The 18,327-nt window shown below is 50.8% G+C and overlaps 1 protein-coding gene across 3 annotated transcripts in view; it reads right to left on the reverse strand.

The window, feature by feature from the left end:
- The window catches only part of RELT (RELT TNF receptor), a 78,417-nt gene extending 60,306 nt beyond the window's left edge, over nucleotides 1–18,111 (reverse strand). For 2 of the 3 annotated variants that reach the window (XM_026651695.2, XM_026651692.2), the window contains exon 1: nucleotides 18,029–18,111. The gene's annotated coding sequence lies outside the window, so the exon portion shown is untranslated. The remainder of the gene's footprint in view (nucleotides 1–18,028) is intronic. The other variant, XM_026651693.2, reaches the window with a different exon arrangement.
- Nucleotides 18,112–18,327: the final 216 nt, after the last annotated feature.

Genomic DNA, 18,327 nt, shown 5'->3' on the forward strand with positions numbered 1-18,327 from the left:
AAGCAGGGGACCCCCTCATTTTCACGTCTCTGCAGTGCCATGGACAGCTATGCACTGTAACCGTAGCAGCAGCTGCTGCTTCGCTCCCAGGATCACTCACCCAGCCCACCTTGCTGCTGGGGACGCAAAGAGAACAATTCTATGGAGTTAGCCTGCACCGTCCCGCTCTGCGTCTGCTCGCTGAGCCCCCCTGAGAGAGCTGTTCCTTTCACAGACAGGCTCATTCCCGCCCTGCAGGGCCAAAGCAGTGACGCGCGAGCGAGCCACGTTCCATTCCGCCTCGCGTATCGGCGGCTAGGTTATCGGCTGGGCTCAGGCTGCAGATCTCTCTCGCTGGTGAGGATTTGAGAGGCTGAGCGAACAGAGCTGAGTGCGGACACCCAGGTGAAGCGCGAGCCGCTGCAGCTGGCAGGGGAAGGCGTATCCGTCTAGGCTGACTACACAGAACAAGAACTGTTGCCTACAGACAGACCGACCCTGAGTGCGAGGCCCATGATCAGAGCCAGTTTGGCTCTAGCGAGGCTTAGCATGGAGTGGCATTAGTGTCAATCCTCTGCTGCTGGCTTCAAAGGGCTCAACTCTTTAGAGCCGATAGGACGGCAGAGGCTAATTAGTTCCCTTTGCTTTGAGCCATATCAAAAACGGACTATAATCTCTGAGACTTGTGAAGCTTCAAAGAGATCCTGGGAGAGGGAGCTGCAGCGCGAGCGCTTTAATTCCAGGTCAGGCTCCTTCTCTGGGGCTACGGCTGCATCACCCTGCGGTGGCTGCTCTGACGGAGCACATGGCATCCACCATGGGGCGAGCTCTCCTAGGAGAGGAAGGCCGGCCTAGTGGCTCAAGCACTGGACTGGGATTTCAGAGCGTGGGGGTTGAGTCCCAGCTCTGGCAGACTGGGTGCAGCTTTTGGCAGACTGCTTGATCTTTCTGTGCCTCAGTTTGCCACTCCCATCTGTAAAATGGGGAGAACAGCATCGCCCTGCCTCACGGGGGCTTTGTGAGGATAATTTCATTAGTAGCTGAGAGGTGTTCAGATGACAGGGGCTATATGCCATGTAGCCAGAGACATCGCTCTGACAGGCCAGCCCTGGACACGTTCCATGCAGAGATACTGCACAAATTGCTCACTCCAGGGCTAATTTCTGAAAGTAGTTTTTGTTTGATAGAGAAAGCCTACCAAGGAGCTAGGCTACAATAATCCTGGCCATCTCCATTTACTACAGAAACCGGCAGCATGGTTTAGTGTACAGGCCTGAATTCCCATCACATGATGCAGTCTCGGGTAAGTCACACTCCCTCTGCCTCGGTTTCACCATCTGTCAGGCACAGGTGTTGTGAGGATTAGTGTTGTCTCCACAAGGCGCTTTGAGATGCTCTGATGGAAGGCGCTACAGTATTAGCTGGTTTAGCTGGACCTGGCTAACAGGCAGCAATACTATTCCAGAGTTGCTCTGACGAAAGGAGATGCAGCACTGATGCTCCGCTTTGGAGACTTTATTGGCTGTTTGGCATTTGAGTCTTATGGGGTCATGCTTTTAAGTTCTCTGCAACCATGAGTACTAGAAACTTGCCTTTTAAAAAGATAATAATGAAAGCAGAGAGCTTCACAAATTCACCTGACTCCAGGAGCTGGGGCTACCAGGAAAACACCAGCCACTGTGAAATGCATTGGTAACCTGGGACACAGTGATTTGTCCAGGGCCATTCAGTGAGTCAGCTGCACAGCAGGTGACCCAGGGATTTCCAGCTCCTATACCAAGCAGAGGGCAACTGCAATTCCCTGCCCCATGGGTAGGGGGAGTGCTCAAACTGAGCCAAGACCACCCTCCACTAGAGCAGCTCACATTGATGAAAACGTGTCTTAGGTTTCGCTATGTGCAGAGGAATTAACTTGTCAAGTCATTTGGTTCCTTCATTGCCTGCTCTTCATCACCCACCTGCTGCCAGACTGTGCAGGGCCAATCAAGCATCCAATGAGATACATCACATTTGCCTAGATGTGCATTGCACACCACTGGCGGGGTGTGTGTAGGGAATGAGTAGCTATGTGCCGCAATGAAAAGCGGGCTGTGTGCAGACTGCAGTGTGTATGTGGCTATATGTGACTGTGAAAGACTCCGGCAGCAGGATTAACAATAGCAATGTAGACAGGAGAGGCACTGCTTGGACATGTAGGGTACATACCTTAATGGCTCAGCCGTGTCCATCGGTGCCGACTTTCTAATGTGCCGAGGGGGGGTGCTCCCCCCAGCTCTGCCCCCATGCCACCTCTCCCCCAAGGCCACACCCCCCATCTCCTGCTCGGCCCCCGTTCCTCGCCTCTCCCCGAGGGCCTCCTGCACACCGCAGAACAGCTGATCCATGGTAGGTACTGATGGTGGGTGCTGTAGCCCTCTTTTTTCCTGTGGGTGCTCCAGCCCTGAAGCACCCACAGAGGTCTGTGCCTATGGGTGTGTCTTTACTCACTTAGAGCAGTGCCTCACCATCCACCTCGCTATTTATACCCATGCTGGGGGACAGATAGTGTACGTCCTCCACACACCATGGTAAGAAGTGTGCAGTGTAAACAGACCCTTGGTAGTTTACGTGGCTGGTGGCATGGAAAACACGGTCCATAAGGTCACAGGAGCAATTTAAAGAAGGAACATGCTGAGAGTTTCCATGACGTTTTTATGGAGAACGACAGCCCTGCTCTCGCGGGCAGGAGCATCACTCAACTATGAAGGAAGAGGAAGCTGTTGCAAAGGGGAACATCTGCTGTTCACCACTTCCAGCCCTTTCATGAGGCTCCTAGCACTGTAAGCACCAAGGGAGAGACTATTCCCCAGGCAGCAAGGTTAGGGCTGGCCAGAAAAACCACAGTTTGGTTTTGTGAAAAACCAATCAAGAGGGGAGGGGTGTGCACGTGCATCACACCCACCACAATAGCCTGGGACGCAGGAGACCTAGGTTCACGTCCTTGCCCTGCCTGAGGATACGTCTTCACTGCAGAATTAGCCCCCGCCTGAGCAGGTGGATTAGCTTATCCTGGGTGAGCAATTGCAGTGCAGAAGCCCTGCCTGAGTTACTGTGTCCTCCCAGGTGTTGAGAGTCACTAGGACTTCTGGAGGCTTATCCCATAGTGCACTGGGCTGCCCTAAGCAGTCGCTCGAGGGTACTTTCCCGATGAATCACAGCAGAACTGGTCTGTCTGGATGCACAGGGGGAATTGTGGGAAGGCACTGGAGGACCATCAGCACTCCAGGTGATTATGCCCGTGCCCTCACTACAAAGTGGGCAGGTTACCAGCCCCAGTGAAAGCAGCACCTGGGCTCTAACCCACCCCCCACAGCTGGGGCAGCTGGCTGGGGTCGAAAGCACTGCCAAACTCAGGTGAGAGGGTTGTGTGTAGATTGGGGGTGTGTCAGGGACAACACCCAGGTAAGACCCTGGCCTAACTCTGCAGTGAAGACAAAGCCTGAGTGAGACAGAGACATTATACCCAGAGTCACTTTCAGATCTGCTCTGCAGGCAAAGGCTTCCAAAGAGGTGGCTAGACTGGTGCTAGCAAGACAAGCAGGAGACATCAGGAGCCCCAGAGTCAGGCGATGCCCCTGGTCGTCAGAAGAGGCAGCTGGACAAGGAGCCTCTGGATGAGAAAAGGGTGGAAGCGGCCGCAGCTGCTCTGCACCAGTCACAATCCATTGCCAGCTGAAGTCACCCTAGCAAAACCAAACAGGCCAACTCTCTGGGGTGTGTGGCCTGAACCTCAACCCCTCTCAGCACTGTCCTGTTCAGCAGGAGAGGAGGAGTGCAAGGCCCCATGTAGACGGTGCTCAGATCAACAGCCCCACTTCATCGAACCAGGTGGTGCCATTTCTTTGCTTTCTCAGGGCCTGCCTGAGGTTCGGAGCCAGACGAGAGTGACGCAGAAAGAACAGAATGGGGTGGGGGCAGAAGCTAGAAATGGACAGTGGGGACTGTGCCTGTTTTCCAGGGCTGTACTGCTACCCTTTGCCAGTGGGTTCACATCATCTCAACTGCTTCTGCAGTTAGCAGATGTAACCCTGCCTACGGGCACAGCAAGAGATTCAAGGAGCTGTGGGCTCTTTACCCACAAGCCATTGCAATTCAAAAAAGTCAAGTCAGCCGCACGCTGGGCCGGATTCTTCTTGCAAAGCAGCTTTGCACGAGTGTAACTCCATTGATTTCTCTACAGCAACTCCTGGTTTAGACCAGCACGAGGGAGGGGAAAAATCTCACCCACAGCCTTGCAGTTGGCCAGGAAACGACAACTTCTCTTTCCAGACACAGACCTTTCTTTTCTCACACAGATCTCCTTGCCTCTCACCTCGGGCTGTAATTCGAACAATTCATCACTGCACCAATTTTATATCAGTAAAAAGTATTGGGATGGATGCAATTAGCTTGAAAAAGGTATTTCACCCTCCATCACTGTGCATCGCCCGGGATAGGGGGAAATGGCTGGGGAAAAAACTTTAAGTGCCAGGGACTCGGTTTCATTAAAAACCCAGTGAAACGAGAGAAGCTGCACCAGTTCACCCCAGCTGGGGATCAAAATCTTTGATCTCTCTTCCCTCACTCCCCCTCTGTAGCTTAGGGGGAGCAATTCCAACTCGCAGTCACCTGTAGCTCTTGACGCATGGTTGATTGTTCTTGGCCTGAGGAAGGGCACAGGTGGTGGCTGCATTATGACTGAGGCCAGGGCTAGGCAGCAGCACCTGCAGCAGATCTTTTCCAGACTACATGTTCCTTGAGAGAGACTTATTTTCAAAGCTGGTGGCACATGGTTAGGATGCTTGATGCTTTTCTTCTCACTTCTACCACCATTATGGGGGATAGGGAGACCTGGAGCATGCATGGTGTGACCTCACGGAGATCGAATTGCCCAGCTCTAAGAATCTGGCCCACAGACCAAAGGATCCCAGCTAGGCCTATTGTGTCCCTTGTAATTGTTTGTCCTGAATACAGTTACTTTCCCAGGGCTTTCAGGCCACCAGCAGCCTGTGCTGAGAGGGGAAGAAGGATACCGGAGTCATGGGGGAGAGGATGGCTTTGATGAGATCATTAAACTCTCAAAGTTCCCATCAAGCTTCTAAAGTTCAACTTCAGTGGAAAAACGGAGCTGCCAAAAAGTGACCGAAGACAGTCAGGGGTCTGGACTGGGAGCTGGGGTCTGTGTGTTCCAATCCTGGCTTCTTCCATGGTCTTCAGAAGACACTTAGCTTCTCTGCCTCAGTTTCCCATTGGTCAGTTAGGGATAATGGTTACATACCATACTGTCAGGGTTAGTGTTCATAACACACGGCAATCTTTATCTAAATGCTACCACTTAGTAAAGCATTAATAATACCATTGAGTTCTTACACAGCACTTTTCATCCATAGATCTCAAAGCACTTCACAAAGAAGGTTAGTGTCATCATGTTCATATGGGGAAAACTGAGGCACAGATACACGTCTTGCCTAAGGTCACCCAGCAACACAGTAGCAGAGCAGGGAACAGAACCCAGGTCTCCCAAGTCCTAGTGCAGTACAGTGCCCGGTCTGCTAGGCTACACTGTCTCCACCTGCTGCTCCTCCTCACCCCTTAGAGCAGATGGACACAAAAGCTCAGCCCTGTTCTACCAGCAGAGAACTCTGCTCTCTCCAGACATCTCACTGGGCAGATCACAGAACCTTAAACTAAATGTAACCACCACCTGGCAGTGAATAAATGCAGCAGCCAGAGGAAGAGGAAATTTGCTGAGCTACACATAAAGGGCTGCTCTGAAATCAGACCCAACAGGAAGCTAGGACAGGGCAAGATGGAAGAGAAGTCATTGACAGAAGGTTAAAGAAAGTCACTCAATGCTCTGAGCATCGAGCAGAGACCCCGGAGCGTCTATTGCCTGGTGTTAGCTGGGCAGGCCAGTACAAGGCCTGGAGGACAGAAACATTCAGGGATACTGAAACAGAACCAGGAACAAGTAGCATAAGAACAGCCATACTGGGTCAGTCCAGAGGCCCATCTAGCCCAGTATCCTATCTTCTGACAGTAGCCAGGTGCCCCAGAGGGAATGAACAGAACAGGTAATCATCAAGTGATCCATCCTCTGTCACCCATTCCCAGCTTCTGGCAAACAGAGGCTAGGAACACTTCAGAGCATGGTTTTTCATCCCTGCCCATCAATGGCTAGTAGCCATTGACCTGTCCTCCATGATATTATCTAGTTCTCTTTTTAACCCTGTTCTAGTCTTGACCTTCACAACATCCCTTGGCAAGGAGTTCCACAGATTGACTGTGCGCTGTGAAGAAATATTTCCTTTTGTTTGTTTTAAACCTGCTACCTATTCATTTCATTTGGCGACCCCTAGTTCTAGCGTTATAAGAAGGAGAAGGAAGTGTTATTACTTTCTCCACACCAGTCATGGTTTTATAGACCTCTATCATATCCCCCCTTAGTCGTCTCTTTTCCAAGCTGACCAGTCCCAGTCTTGTTAAATCTCTCCTCACATTCAGTCCAGCCATGTGTAGAGAGGCCCCTATTGGGATGAGTGCCCCATTGTGCTAGGTGCAGTACAAACACAGTAACAGACAGTCCCTGCCCCAAAGAGCTTACAGTCTGGGAGAGAAGACAAAGCATTGGTGTAAAAACAGAGGGGAAGGGATTTACCCAAGGTCACCCAGCAGGGCAGTGGCAGAGCCAGGACCAGAACCCAGCTCTCCCAAGCCCCGATCCCAGGCACTGGAACACACGGACTCTCCAAGGAGTTTGCAGCAGATGATTTCTCAGCCTACTTCATCCTCCCCAACTCGAACGATGCCCTGCGTTTTACACTCCTGGCCAGAGCCTCAAGGTTACAGGAGAAGCCAAGACGTCTCCAGCTGCAGGAGCAGAGCTGGGGAAGGCCAGCCTGACTGCCAGTTTGAGGGAGTTCTCCTAGCCCTAGTTTCAGGGGTCTGGGTGGCTCATGGGACTGGCAGGGAACCCTTAACCCATAAGGCACTAATTCAAGGCTGGTCCAGGTTAGTGGCAGTGTGAAGCCACTACATGGCTGCTGGTGGGGGTCTCAGTCCACTTCCAAGGGGGCAGGTATCAGCCATCATGTGTGGTGGTCACTGCACAGAGGCCAGAGACTGAGGAGGCCACAGAGACTGAACCAGACCTTTCACCCACAGCAGTGTCTCAGCCCGATTCAGATTGATGCACAGTGGGAGAAGCTTGCGCTGCTGCCGGTGCCTTGGCCCTCCTCTCTCTTGGACAGGCCCTGCAGGGCTGCCTATCCCGTGCAAACTCCCATTACTGAAATGGCGTCCCAGCATAACAGAGCCTGGATCGTTCCCCCGACACACACGTACGGGGCAGCGTGGGGGGGGAGGTAGTGTATTGTTTGACATTTTGAGGTCAAACAAGCAGGACTCCTTAATTCTCTGCTCAGTTCCATGCTTGTTTTCTACCTCTTCTATCAACAAACTGGCTTCAAAATGTGGGTTTTATGCAATAATCCAGCAGTCGTCACAGCTGAGTTCTCACTCACGTGCAAGACAAAATCTGGAACAAATAAACAGAGAATGCACGCTGCCATCTCTTGGCTCTTTGCCAGGGTTGAGTTTTTATTTGTCTGTTGCAGGCCCCTTGATTGTTTGCAGCCCTGTTTTTCTGAAACATCTTTGTTACAACAGCACAGAGAGGAGCAGCTGATCTGTAAACAAATGCACACAAAGACCAGTCTCTCCAGCACATTGGCGGAGTTTTAGGCACCACATTTCAGTTGTGTTGGGGGGGAAAAAAAAAACCCAAAAAAAAACAGTTATTAATTATTTGTATCACTGTAGCACCTAGGAGCCCTAGTCATGGACCAGGGCCCCATTGTGCCAGGTGCTGTACAAACCCAGAACAAAACTCCAACCAAAAAGAAAATAAACCAGAGAGCCAGGTTTTATACACACCCCCGAGTAATTGCGTCACCTTGCGAGGGCACAAAAATCTACCCAGGGCAAAACTGACAAGTCTCGTATCACTCTCGAAACTGAGCAACATTTAGAGTCACAAGGCCTCGTCTGAAAGTTAGTTTTAATGCACAGGGTTATGGGTAAAACGCTGGGGCAGATTTTCTTCAATAGGCCTGTCACAGCTTTCCTTTAAGGGTAAACCCCACTTTCTCCAGCATTTTAAATGCTAGAGAAAGCCTAAAAGCTCTGTTGGAACAATAGGGTTGAGGAGTTTTTGGGCTGCCTTAGTAACCTCAACCATATTAAACCTCAAATCTAGTTTTCCCTGGCGGACTCGAGTGGGAGCTCTCCGCACTCTGCTGGAAGGGCAAAGATGTTATGTTGCCTAGAGAAAAGAGCGTATATAGGGCATATGAAGAGAGCCATGGAGAAGGAAGGGTTGCTCCTGTTTAATTCACTCCCTTTGTGCCACAATCCTGCTCATCCAGAGAGTCTTTATGGGAAGTGGGACAGCCAAGACTGGAATGTCTGAAGGTAAAAACAAGCAGAGAGGTTGCACACAAAGCTTTTCAGATCCTCTTTGTGCACAGTGAATCAGCAAAAGATACACAAACCCCTTCCCCCTCCAAAAAAACAAACACAAAAAAGGCACTGCCTCATTTCCACATACACACTTAGCAAATGCCCTTTAAACGAAACGAAAGGGAACTCTCAGCAAGCGACAGCCTCCTTTCGGGGCTCTCTGGCAACTGGCCAGTTCAAAGAGCTGGAGAGGACAACCTCTGCGGCTTGTTGCCATACAAAAGAAGCTAACCCCTGTGAAAATAAAATGGGGACCTGGGATCAGTGCCCTGGTGGGTTGCCAGGCCCTGCGGAATGAAGACTTATTACAGAAATACACAGGAGGCAGAAATAGAACGCAGCATGAACAATGAAGCGACCACGAGGCTTGTCCCTTGAGAACGAGATGCAAGGCAGCCTCCCCCTCCCAGACGAAACGTTAGGACAACGCAAGTCATCCACTGTGATACTCTGTGACACTCTGTCACAAGATGCTAGGCTGGGGGAGGCAGCTGGGGGAAGGACAAGAGTTACTCAGAGACAGTGGGGGAGGAGATGGAGATGAAAACATTTAAAGGGATACACAAACCCAGATCCATTTCTCACCCTAGTGACCCCCTCAATGGATTAGAGCTACCAACTGTATCCATCATCATCTAGTTGACCTTTTACAGCTCACTCTGCCTGGATGGTGATCTACACACGTATGTGCACTAGTAGAAGGTGTGTACACACGTGCGTAATAGTGCCCTACCAACAGAGACAGGACCTACTCCGACTGACAGCTCAAGCGGTCCTCCTTCAGCTCACGAGATAGAGGGGCTTTATTTTTGGAACTCATGGGCCAGGGCTGCAGCTCTAGGTCCCCAAGCGTGGGAGAACAAGGGACTGATACATCAGGTGTCTTGTCTGCAACACGCAAATCCCCCATCGCGAAGGCCATTGGATTTGGGTTTCTGGTCTAGAAGGGAGAAAGGTTGTCTTTTGAATTTGGAACCTGTCTGACTCCAAGACTGCATTGCTCCCTGGGACGCAGGCTGTCTGGTCCTAGGTCTGGACAGTGCCTAGCTCAAGGGGAACCTGCTCCTTGAGTGGGATTCCTATGTGTTAAATACCATAATACAAACCACCCCCTATTTTCACAGAAATTCAAAAAGCGGCACAGTCTGAGCAACGAACCAGCAGCTCTTTAGCCAACTCCCTCACTCGCTTCATGGCCTGGGAGGCAACGCGACATCTGGCCAGCTCCCACTTCAGCAGAGAGAGGCCACTAACAATAGCGAGATTGTTTGGAGGAAGGAGGGGGCAGCCATGATTAATGCTCAGCAGGTACTTTGAAGATGAGCAGCAGCACTGCATATTTTATTCTCTTTGAGCGCAGAGGAGAGAGAAAAACCGAACTAAGCCTCGGGCCTACACTACTTAAGAAAGATGCAGCTAATTATGCTTGCAAATTCATTCCAGTAAGGGGTGCTCTGAGCAGTGAGCAGCCAAGGGCCCCAGTCCTGCAAGGAGCTCAGCATGGTACACCTGTGCATGAAGCCAGAGGGCTCTGCCACGCCCACACTTGTGGATCCTACTTGCTGCCTAGGTCAGCTTCCAAACAGCTGCTGGGGGTAATTATAGGCCATGTCTCCCCACCTCGAAAGTGGGTGTCTGGACCCCGCTCTATGTAGAAACAGGACAGCATCCCCTGGAACATAAGCACCCTCAATGTTAGATCTTTCTCCACTTCCTCAGCGGCCTTTGGGTAGCTCGGGGGGGATGGCCACCCACTAGGGACGGTTCCATCAAGTCTTCCCGAGCTCATGCGGACCCAGATTTCTCAGTAAATCCAGAGCCACTCCATTGGCTTCAGCAGAGAGCATCTTCAGGCTGGTGCGGTTAGAAAAGGAACTGCCAGACTGTCTGCGTGTCCAGTCCTGAAAGACCCTCATTTCCAGCCAGCTCTCATTCATGAGAAGATGGGGGGGGGTTAAAAAGCCACTGGATGACTAGAAGCCAGTGTCCTTCTCTAAGTGACCTGTGATTGGGCAGGAGCATTAAAATGACAATCCCTGCACTGCCAGGAGCACCTCCCACACCCTCCCCATGGGGAGGGGAGTAGAGGGCGATTGCTGTGCCACACCTTAGCATCAGCCCACTGCTCTTCCTTGTGGGGGACCCTCTGCCCACACATGCCAGGGATGGCCCTGAATGCAATGCGGACTTTGTGCTGGATACCAGCTTTGCCAACGCATTCCATCTTCAGTCTCGTTTGCCTAACTTTGCGGCTAGAACCCAAAGCCCCCGTGGCCTAGCTGTGATGTAGGGGATCCTCCATTCCTACTGGTGTTTTGCCCAAAGAGCCTCATTCGACAGCACTGCACAAGTGACGGGGTCACTTTCAGATTTAGGCACCATGAGCGGTCACAACGGATTAGAGTCATGGGGTCTGTTCCATCAGCTGGCATAAGTGTGTAATGCTGTTGACAGCAATAGAACTACACTGATTTACACCAGCTGAGAGTCTGGGCCAGTTTCCACAGGAAGTTGTGCGTATGAGTGGAGACGGTGGGGCGAGGGGGAGAAGTAATTTCACGGACGGACTTTATTTTCTAGGGGTCCTACCCAGGGCAAGGCATGGAAGAAAGGGGATAATGTGAAACCGGATTCATCTTGATTAGCAGCAGATTCTACAAGAAAATAGCACTTAAGTCTATCGATCCCTGCTCTCTTCTTGGTAATCCTGTGTATATACACCTAGGTTTTTCATCATAGCACCAGGAGAGCTCAACAAATCATGAGGTGAGAGCAGCCATTCCTCCTGTTGGGATGTTAAAACTGGAGGCAAGCAGAGGCTAATGGCTTGTTTACAAAGGTGCTGAGCATTTGCCATTCCTATTGACCTCAAGTGCTCAGCACCTTGGATAATCCAGCCATAAGCAACTGGCACAAAGTCACACAATGAGTCGGGGCAGATCCGGTAACCAAACCCCAGCGTCCCAGCTCACCTCCCCCACACTAATTAGACCACATTACCGCCAAAGGAAGAAGAAAAAAAATGCCAAACAAAATTGCAGGTGCCAAAAATAAAGAGACAGACAAAACAAACCCACATGCATAATTTGGACAGATTACAATTTCCATGTCTAAGTACACTGCAAACCAGTATGTAATTGGAGCAGCATGAACTTGTCAGATTGAGAGAGAATGCTTCTGAAATGCAGTGATTCATCTTCCACCCCTTCGGGGGGTGGGGAGAACATTGGGGGGTCCTCCCATCTAAACATGGCCAACTCCCTTTTCTGGCACATATGCCATAGATTAGACATTCTCCCACTGAAGAAAAGGTTGATTAGCCCTGGCTGCTTGGTGGATTTTCCTGCAGAGGTCTGCCTGGGAGTCATGAGGCTGTCACCCACACAACCTGGGAGGGGAGCAAAGCAAAGATTCAGCCACCAAAGCGTCTTTAGAGGCTACCCAACACTTGCAGAGCCAGCCGGGTTTCTCTGGCCACGGGCGGCAGCTTGCTAGCAGGGCTGGGAGGGACGTTTGATTCAGTTTAAAGCAGTATTTTACAGCACAGGACTTGCAACTCACAAAAGCAATACTGCAGCACCCAGAGGCAGGTAGCGCAGAACAGGCAGTGGTTTTGAACAGGCTCTTTTACTAGTTTTCAGAGGACTAAGCCCAACTGTGGGACAGAAGTGAGAAATTGGACAGCATCATTACCATCTTTCACCCTGGCCCCCCTCCCACCATTAGAGACATCAAACCACAGTCAGTTTCTCCATCATGTAGCATCTGAAGCTGCAAATAGGCCCCACTCTCCCCTCCCCAAAACTCTGAACCTTGGCCCCACCCACCACACTCAACCCGTCATTTATACAGCAAACCAACACAGTCCAATCACTGATTGGCCAAGGTCAAGCAGACTAGCGCAGGCAGCCTATGACGGAGGTGCTCCTTGCCAGCCATTCCTTGATTAGTTTTAAAGTCAGAGCCGAGCAGCCCCTGTGCTTCAGTTTCCCTCATTTGATTCAGAAACCCCCAGCCACCCTCACCCCCAACCTCTTCCCTTGGGGGTTTGGTTTCCTGAGAAACCAGAGGTATCTGCCTGAGCCTACCCAGGCACCCAGCCCAAGGAAACTGAGGGGTCTTTATTACTCCACCTCACAGATCTCTCTTGGTGGTCACAGGCCGGCAGGAACACTAGCACAATCATACTCAACATCCTGAATTAAACATGGGAGGATTAAGGAAAGACCGTGAAAAGCACATTACTGACAGCTGTTTTGGAAGCCGGCAGCCGACAGCTGTTACTGCAATGCAGATCCCCACGCAGAGCCTGGAGGAGAGGTGAGGAGTTAAGAAGTTCTGTTAAAAGAGAACTACCTGCAAAGTTATTCCCCAAGGCTGGGGAGTACAGTTATTGTTCCAGAATCAACAGTACGCCAAGCTGATCTCTCCAGTCATGCATCTCCAGGCAGTGTTAATTGCACCTTTGATTTGGATTATCATAGCATTTAGGAGCCCTAATCATGGAGCATTGCTCCCCACTTTGCACCCCATTGTGCTAGCAGCTGTACAAATACACAAGACTACCCCTGCCTAAAGAGCTTACAATCTACATATAACATGTGTCAGCTAAATGTTGCACCTCAATTTGAAGATGCCGTTATTTGAGAAGGCCATCAGTCGTCCTCCCTCAAATCCTTACAGGGCATGTGCGCAAGCCAGGAGGTGATTGTAGAGTTTAGTACTGTAGTGAACTGGGTAGTGTTTGTGTGCTGCATTGCCCTCCACTGGACGGACTCAGAACTGCTCTGTGTGTCACAGGCCCTATACTGCCACCAGAGATTCTCCCTTTAGTTCAGGCAAGAGGCTATAGCATCCAGCTCTCCTTTATTTCACCCCCAAATTTACTAATCCTCACAAATTTGTTGATCTCTCCCCTTTTATTGTTGACAATTTACATCAGAAATAAAGAACATAAGAACAGCCATACTGGGTCAGACCAGAGATCCATCTAGCCCAGTATCCTGTCTTCTGACAGTGGCCAATGCCAGGTGCTTCAGAGGGAATGAACAGAACAGATAATCATCAAGTGATCCATCCTCTGTCACCCATTCCCAGATTCTGGCAAACAGGCTAGGGACACCATCCCTGCCCAACCCAGTTAATAGCCAAGAATCATGACCAAGGCTGTAAAAAGGTTATTTACAGCAAAGGAAGGAATCCCACCAGGTTTTAATTCTCTTGCAGAAATAACTAACTGTGTCTTTGTCACATGTTGCATCCCACATTTGGGGCTTTGGCAGGTTGAGAGGGATGCAACAGACTAGACCTGTGCTTTTTGGGGGGAGGGAGTGGGATGGATCCAACACCTGGCTCCACTGCCCCAGTGAAATTCCAGGTGTCTGTGGCAAAGTGGCAGCCCTGAAGTCCTGGGTGGCCAAGAATTGCTTACAGTGCATTCACCCCATGACATGAATCCATGTAAACACAGGCTAGGGGGTGGGAAGGGACACAACGAGTGCCCAGTCTAGTCCATGCGTAGATGGTGATGGGGTACAGGCGGTTAGAATGGATTGAGACAATCAGACTGGAACAATGATCCATCTGTTGGATGCAGTGGTCTCCCTTTCACCAAACAGAAAGAAAGTATGTACCTAGTAACATCAGGTTTGGTCGTGTCCATGCTAATGTGCCCACACAGCAGGGACTTCAATTATCCCCACATACAGGCTAGCCACATTGCTGGGCTTTCTAGCAGCTCTGATTCATCCCCTCTGATGAGCGTGTTACCCGAGAGGATACTTTCTACTCTGAACCCTGCACAGATGGGGCTTTATTAGCTCCTATGGGAGATAATGCCGCAGCCTAATAGAGCAAGCGAGTGAGCCTGCTCCCTGGAGCTTTATTTCCCTTAGGCAGCAGAACGGCTTGGTGGTGGCAGAGAACATGTAGTTCCAGGCGGTGCATTGGCTTTCAGCAGCACTGGCTGGAACTTCAGCGAGCTGCACTGATCACTTTTTCCTTCCTGCCCCATGGGGAAGCAAAGCGCACACTTCCAACAGGATTCATGTACAGGGGCCTGTAAGCTACCGCAGAGTGTCCAGTTACAGGCAGCCAACCCACACCTCAGTGGTGCTGGGAAAACAAGGCCATAGATCCCCTCCCTCCCCCCATGTAGGGTGACCAGACAGCAAATGTCAAAAATCGGGACAGGGGATTGGGGGGGGGGGTAATAGGAGCCTATATAAGAAAAAGATCCAAAAATCGGGACTGTCCCTATAAAATCAGGACATCTGGTCACCCTACCACCATGTGCTTTCAGCCACCCAAGGAATCAATTCCTAGAACTTGGGTGCCAGGAACTCCTGGGCCCTACTCCCATCTCTGCCACTGACTCACTCACTGGCCTTTGGCAAATTACAACGCTGCCTCGATTATCCCCCATCCGTAAAACTGGCAGGGTTAATAATTATCTACACCACAGGGATGTTGTGAGTAATTAGCAATTAGGAAGTGCTTTGCTGAGGGCACTACATAAATGCCAAGTAGAATCAGCCTAGTGAGGCAGTGACACCTAGGGGATTGAGCACTGGACTGGGACTCAGGAGACCCGGGCTCTATTACTGGCCCTGCCACTGGCCCGTTGGGTGATCCTGGGTCACACTGACTCCCCCCATTTGTAAAGTGGGGATGTTGAGCAGGTAGGGTCTGAGTCCGGGATCATAACGATCCCCTCTTCTGCCCTATTCTATCTTCTGATTATTCTTGTTTCTGAATCAATAAGGAACAAAGCATGTGTGCACATGCACAGAATAGAAAGTTGCTGCAACCTACATATGCTGGGGGCTCTCCTGACAGAAGTCAGGCCAAGGTAGGAGTGGTGTGTTACATCACTTTTCAAAGAGGGGAACAGCTAGGACATCATCCCAAAGGCCCACAGACTTTGAACAGTCAGATTCAAGTTCAGGCCTGGGGAAGGAGGGGCGAACACCTAATGTGAGGCCTCAGCCTTCACAGCCCCATTACATTCCAATGCTTCAGCTGCACACAACAGTAAATTAAAGTAGCACAGATCCTTTCTAGCACATGTCCCACAAGAAGCCATCAAGTGATAATAGTGCAGATCAGTGGAGCAGGATTCATGCAGCATAATAACGAAGGGGAGGAGAAAACCCTGCATTTAAAAAGCTATTTTTCCCTGCAACAATCCCAGCTTTTAGACTGTTCCATCATCTTGATGCACACAGTGATACAGGAGAAAGCTTTAGGGATTTGGGTTTCTCTAGATTGCTGAAGTTAGAGATTTTACTCCCAGGAGGGGCACCTTCGTGTTATACACTGTTCTCTCCTCACTGGAAATCTCTGTATTAATAGGATTACTTAGTACAACACAACAGAAATATTAAAAAAAGCTGGGACCAAAATGGCTCCCCACTTGCTGATGTGATGGCTGCCATTTTGGCCAACATCAGAGAACTCCAGAGCGAAAAATACAAATCTCTGGCTGGGGTTATAACCCAAGCTGTAAAGAGCATGGCTCTTTAACACACCTGCAGCCTCTGTGGATTGGGTACAGAGGTGGGGACCAGTGGATTACGCAGACATGCTTTGCCAAACCTCCCCGTCCTTGCTAAAGGCAACTGGGGGGTTGTCCAAGTCTTGGGTATGAGGACTACAGGATCCTTTTGGTCACCCATGGAGCAGGTTTGCCTAATCTCGCTCCTCTCCCCATATGGAAGAGTATTTGCACCTTGGAGAAGGTGCAAAAGATCTAGTCCCATCTGGACATGGTTTGAGACTCCTGATCACTTATTTAAAAAAAAAAAGTGAATTCTTGTTAAAAGGATGCTAAGAAACTTTGAACATACAGCTGAGAGCTAAAGAAAATGCACAAGCGATCAGTTACCTCTCCTTCCCTTCTCTCTAGTCTCCCTGCTGAGCCTCAACCTACCCGGCCATTTACAAGCAGCAGACTTTGCAGCTGAGTCCAGCCAAGCATTCTTTCCAGAACCATTGCACGCTAACTCTGCCCACCAATATCCCTTTTAACAGGGCCTTTTCATCTTTTAAGGACCACTTGGTGGGTTCCCCCCCCCCACACACACACACACACGTCAGGCAGTTTTTGCTGCTCCCAGCAACCTGCACGAGGCACATCTCTGACTTGCAACCTGTAACAAAGCAGCACCGCACACTTTGCTGCAGCTGCTATTTGACAGCATTACTCAAGCCCTGACTGATCTGACTGCAAGAGAAGCCTTTCCCGGCTCGGATGCAGAACGGGATAACGTAAATTAGGGGCAGGCTACGGCACCGCAGAACACGTTCAAGTTAGTACCTGGAACCAACCGTTCTTTCCTCCCCTCCTCTTACAAGATCGGTTTCCTTAACCATTGTTTCAATCCTTGCCTGGTGACCTCCCTCGCCCCATGCTAAAGGAAACGAGCAATACAGAAGTGCCTGTACTTAGCTCCTGCTCAGGGAAGTGCAAGTTCTCAGGGGCCACGTAGTTGTTGATAAAATATACCGCATAGGAGGATACAGCCTCCCGAGGAATCAGAGGGAATTATGCCCCTCATATTCTGCGCATCTCTAGTTACAGCATTTCTGCATCCGATCTTCTAGGTGTCCTCCAGACCCCAGCTGATTAAACCAAACACGTTTAGGGTCTTTTGCTCATTCACACACCATTGTAAGTCTAGAGGAACAATCCTTCCCAGCTGGCTTTGCTACGCCAGGATGATCGTTTAATGCAGAGCTCCCGCACATAAAACAGACAAAGGGGCTGCTACAGCGGATGTTTGAAAACTCTGCGCTCACTTTTCCAGCCCGGCTTTCCACAAAAAACTGGGACTAACCTCAGCGACTGGGACAAAACAGCCAGAGGGTTGTTAAACAAAGACCACGACACAGACCGGTCTCCTAAACCCAAACAGACTCATTAGCCTCCTATTTCACTCCAGCCACGAACAACTCCCCCTCTATAAGAAGAGCGGGCTCTAAACCGGTTCCTACTCAACAGATCAACGAGACATAACGCCAGCCCGAGCGAATCCTTCAGGGCGTGTTTAAAATCAAAGTTACCCAGCCACAAGATGCCAATGGGGTGAAACGGGGTTATGATTTTTCCCATAGGTAGTTTTCTATCTCGCCAGCGCACTGCTAATGCCAATTCCTAGAGCCCGGCAGCGGGAGAGAATAAATGAAGGGAACTACCACCAATTTCCCTCAACTTACTTTTCTTGCTCTCTGGTCACACAGTGACTAGAGCAGACCCAGCTGGGGGCTACAAGACGTAGTGTGCCAGGGACTCCGCTCGCAAACCAGCCCCGTGTCCGATCAGATGATAACTGCCCGGAACACGCAATCCTTCCCGGGTAGGGGCGTGAGGCTTAGGAGAGCGATGGGCTGAGGACGGGGGCTCACAAGCATTAGTCACCCCAAAGCCACTCTTTGGGCAACGAGCCCCGCGAGTCAGGACCAGCCCCCTGGGCGGACAGAGACAGCGAGCCCAGCCCAGCCAGCTCCTTACCTGGTGTAGCCCAGAGCGGAGCCGCCCTTGCAATACCCTAGAGCCGCGTCCAAAAAGCGTGAAATTGAGCCTGACCCGGCGCCGCTCGGCTCCCTTATGAATGAAAGGCGCCGGCTGGAAAGTAGCGATTCTGCCGGGAAGCCCCGCCCCTCTTTATTGCGTCACAACCGAACGGGCCACACCCCCAACTCCCGTGTCTGACCGTTCCAAGCCTCCCGCCTGCAGAAAGCGGCTTCCACCGCAGCGACGCCTTCTGGTGGGCGGGGTATTCAAGAGACAGCGAGTGCGGAGGGTGGAGG

This window comes from Terrapene carolina, unplaced genomic scaffold (genome assembly GCF_002925995.2).
Source record: "Terrapene carolina triunguis isolate 2854851 unplaced genomic scaffold, T_m_triunguis-2.0 Scaffold97, whole genome shotgun sequence".
In the NCBI taxonomy this organism is placed as follows: Eukaryota; Metazoa; Chordata; order Testudines; family Emydidae; genus Terrapene; species Terrapene triunguis.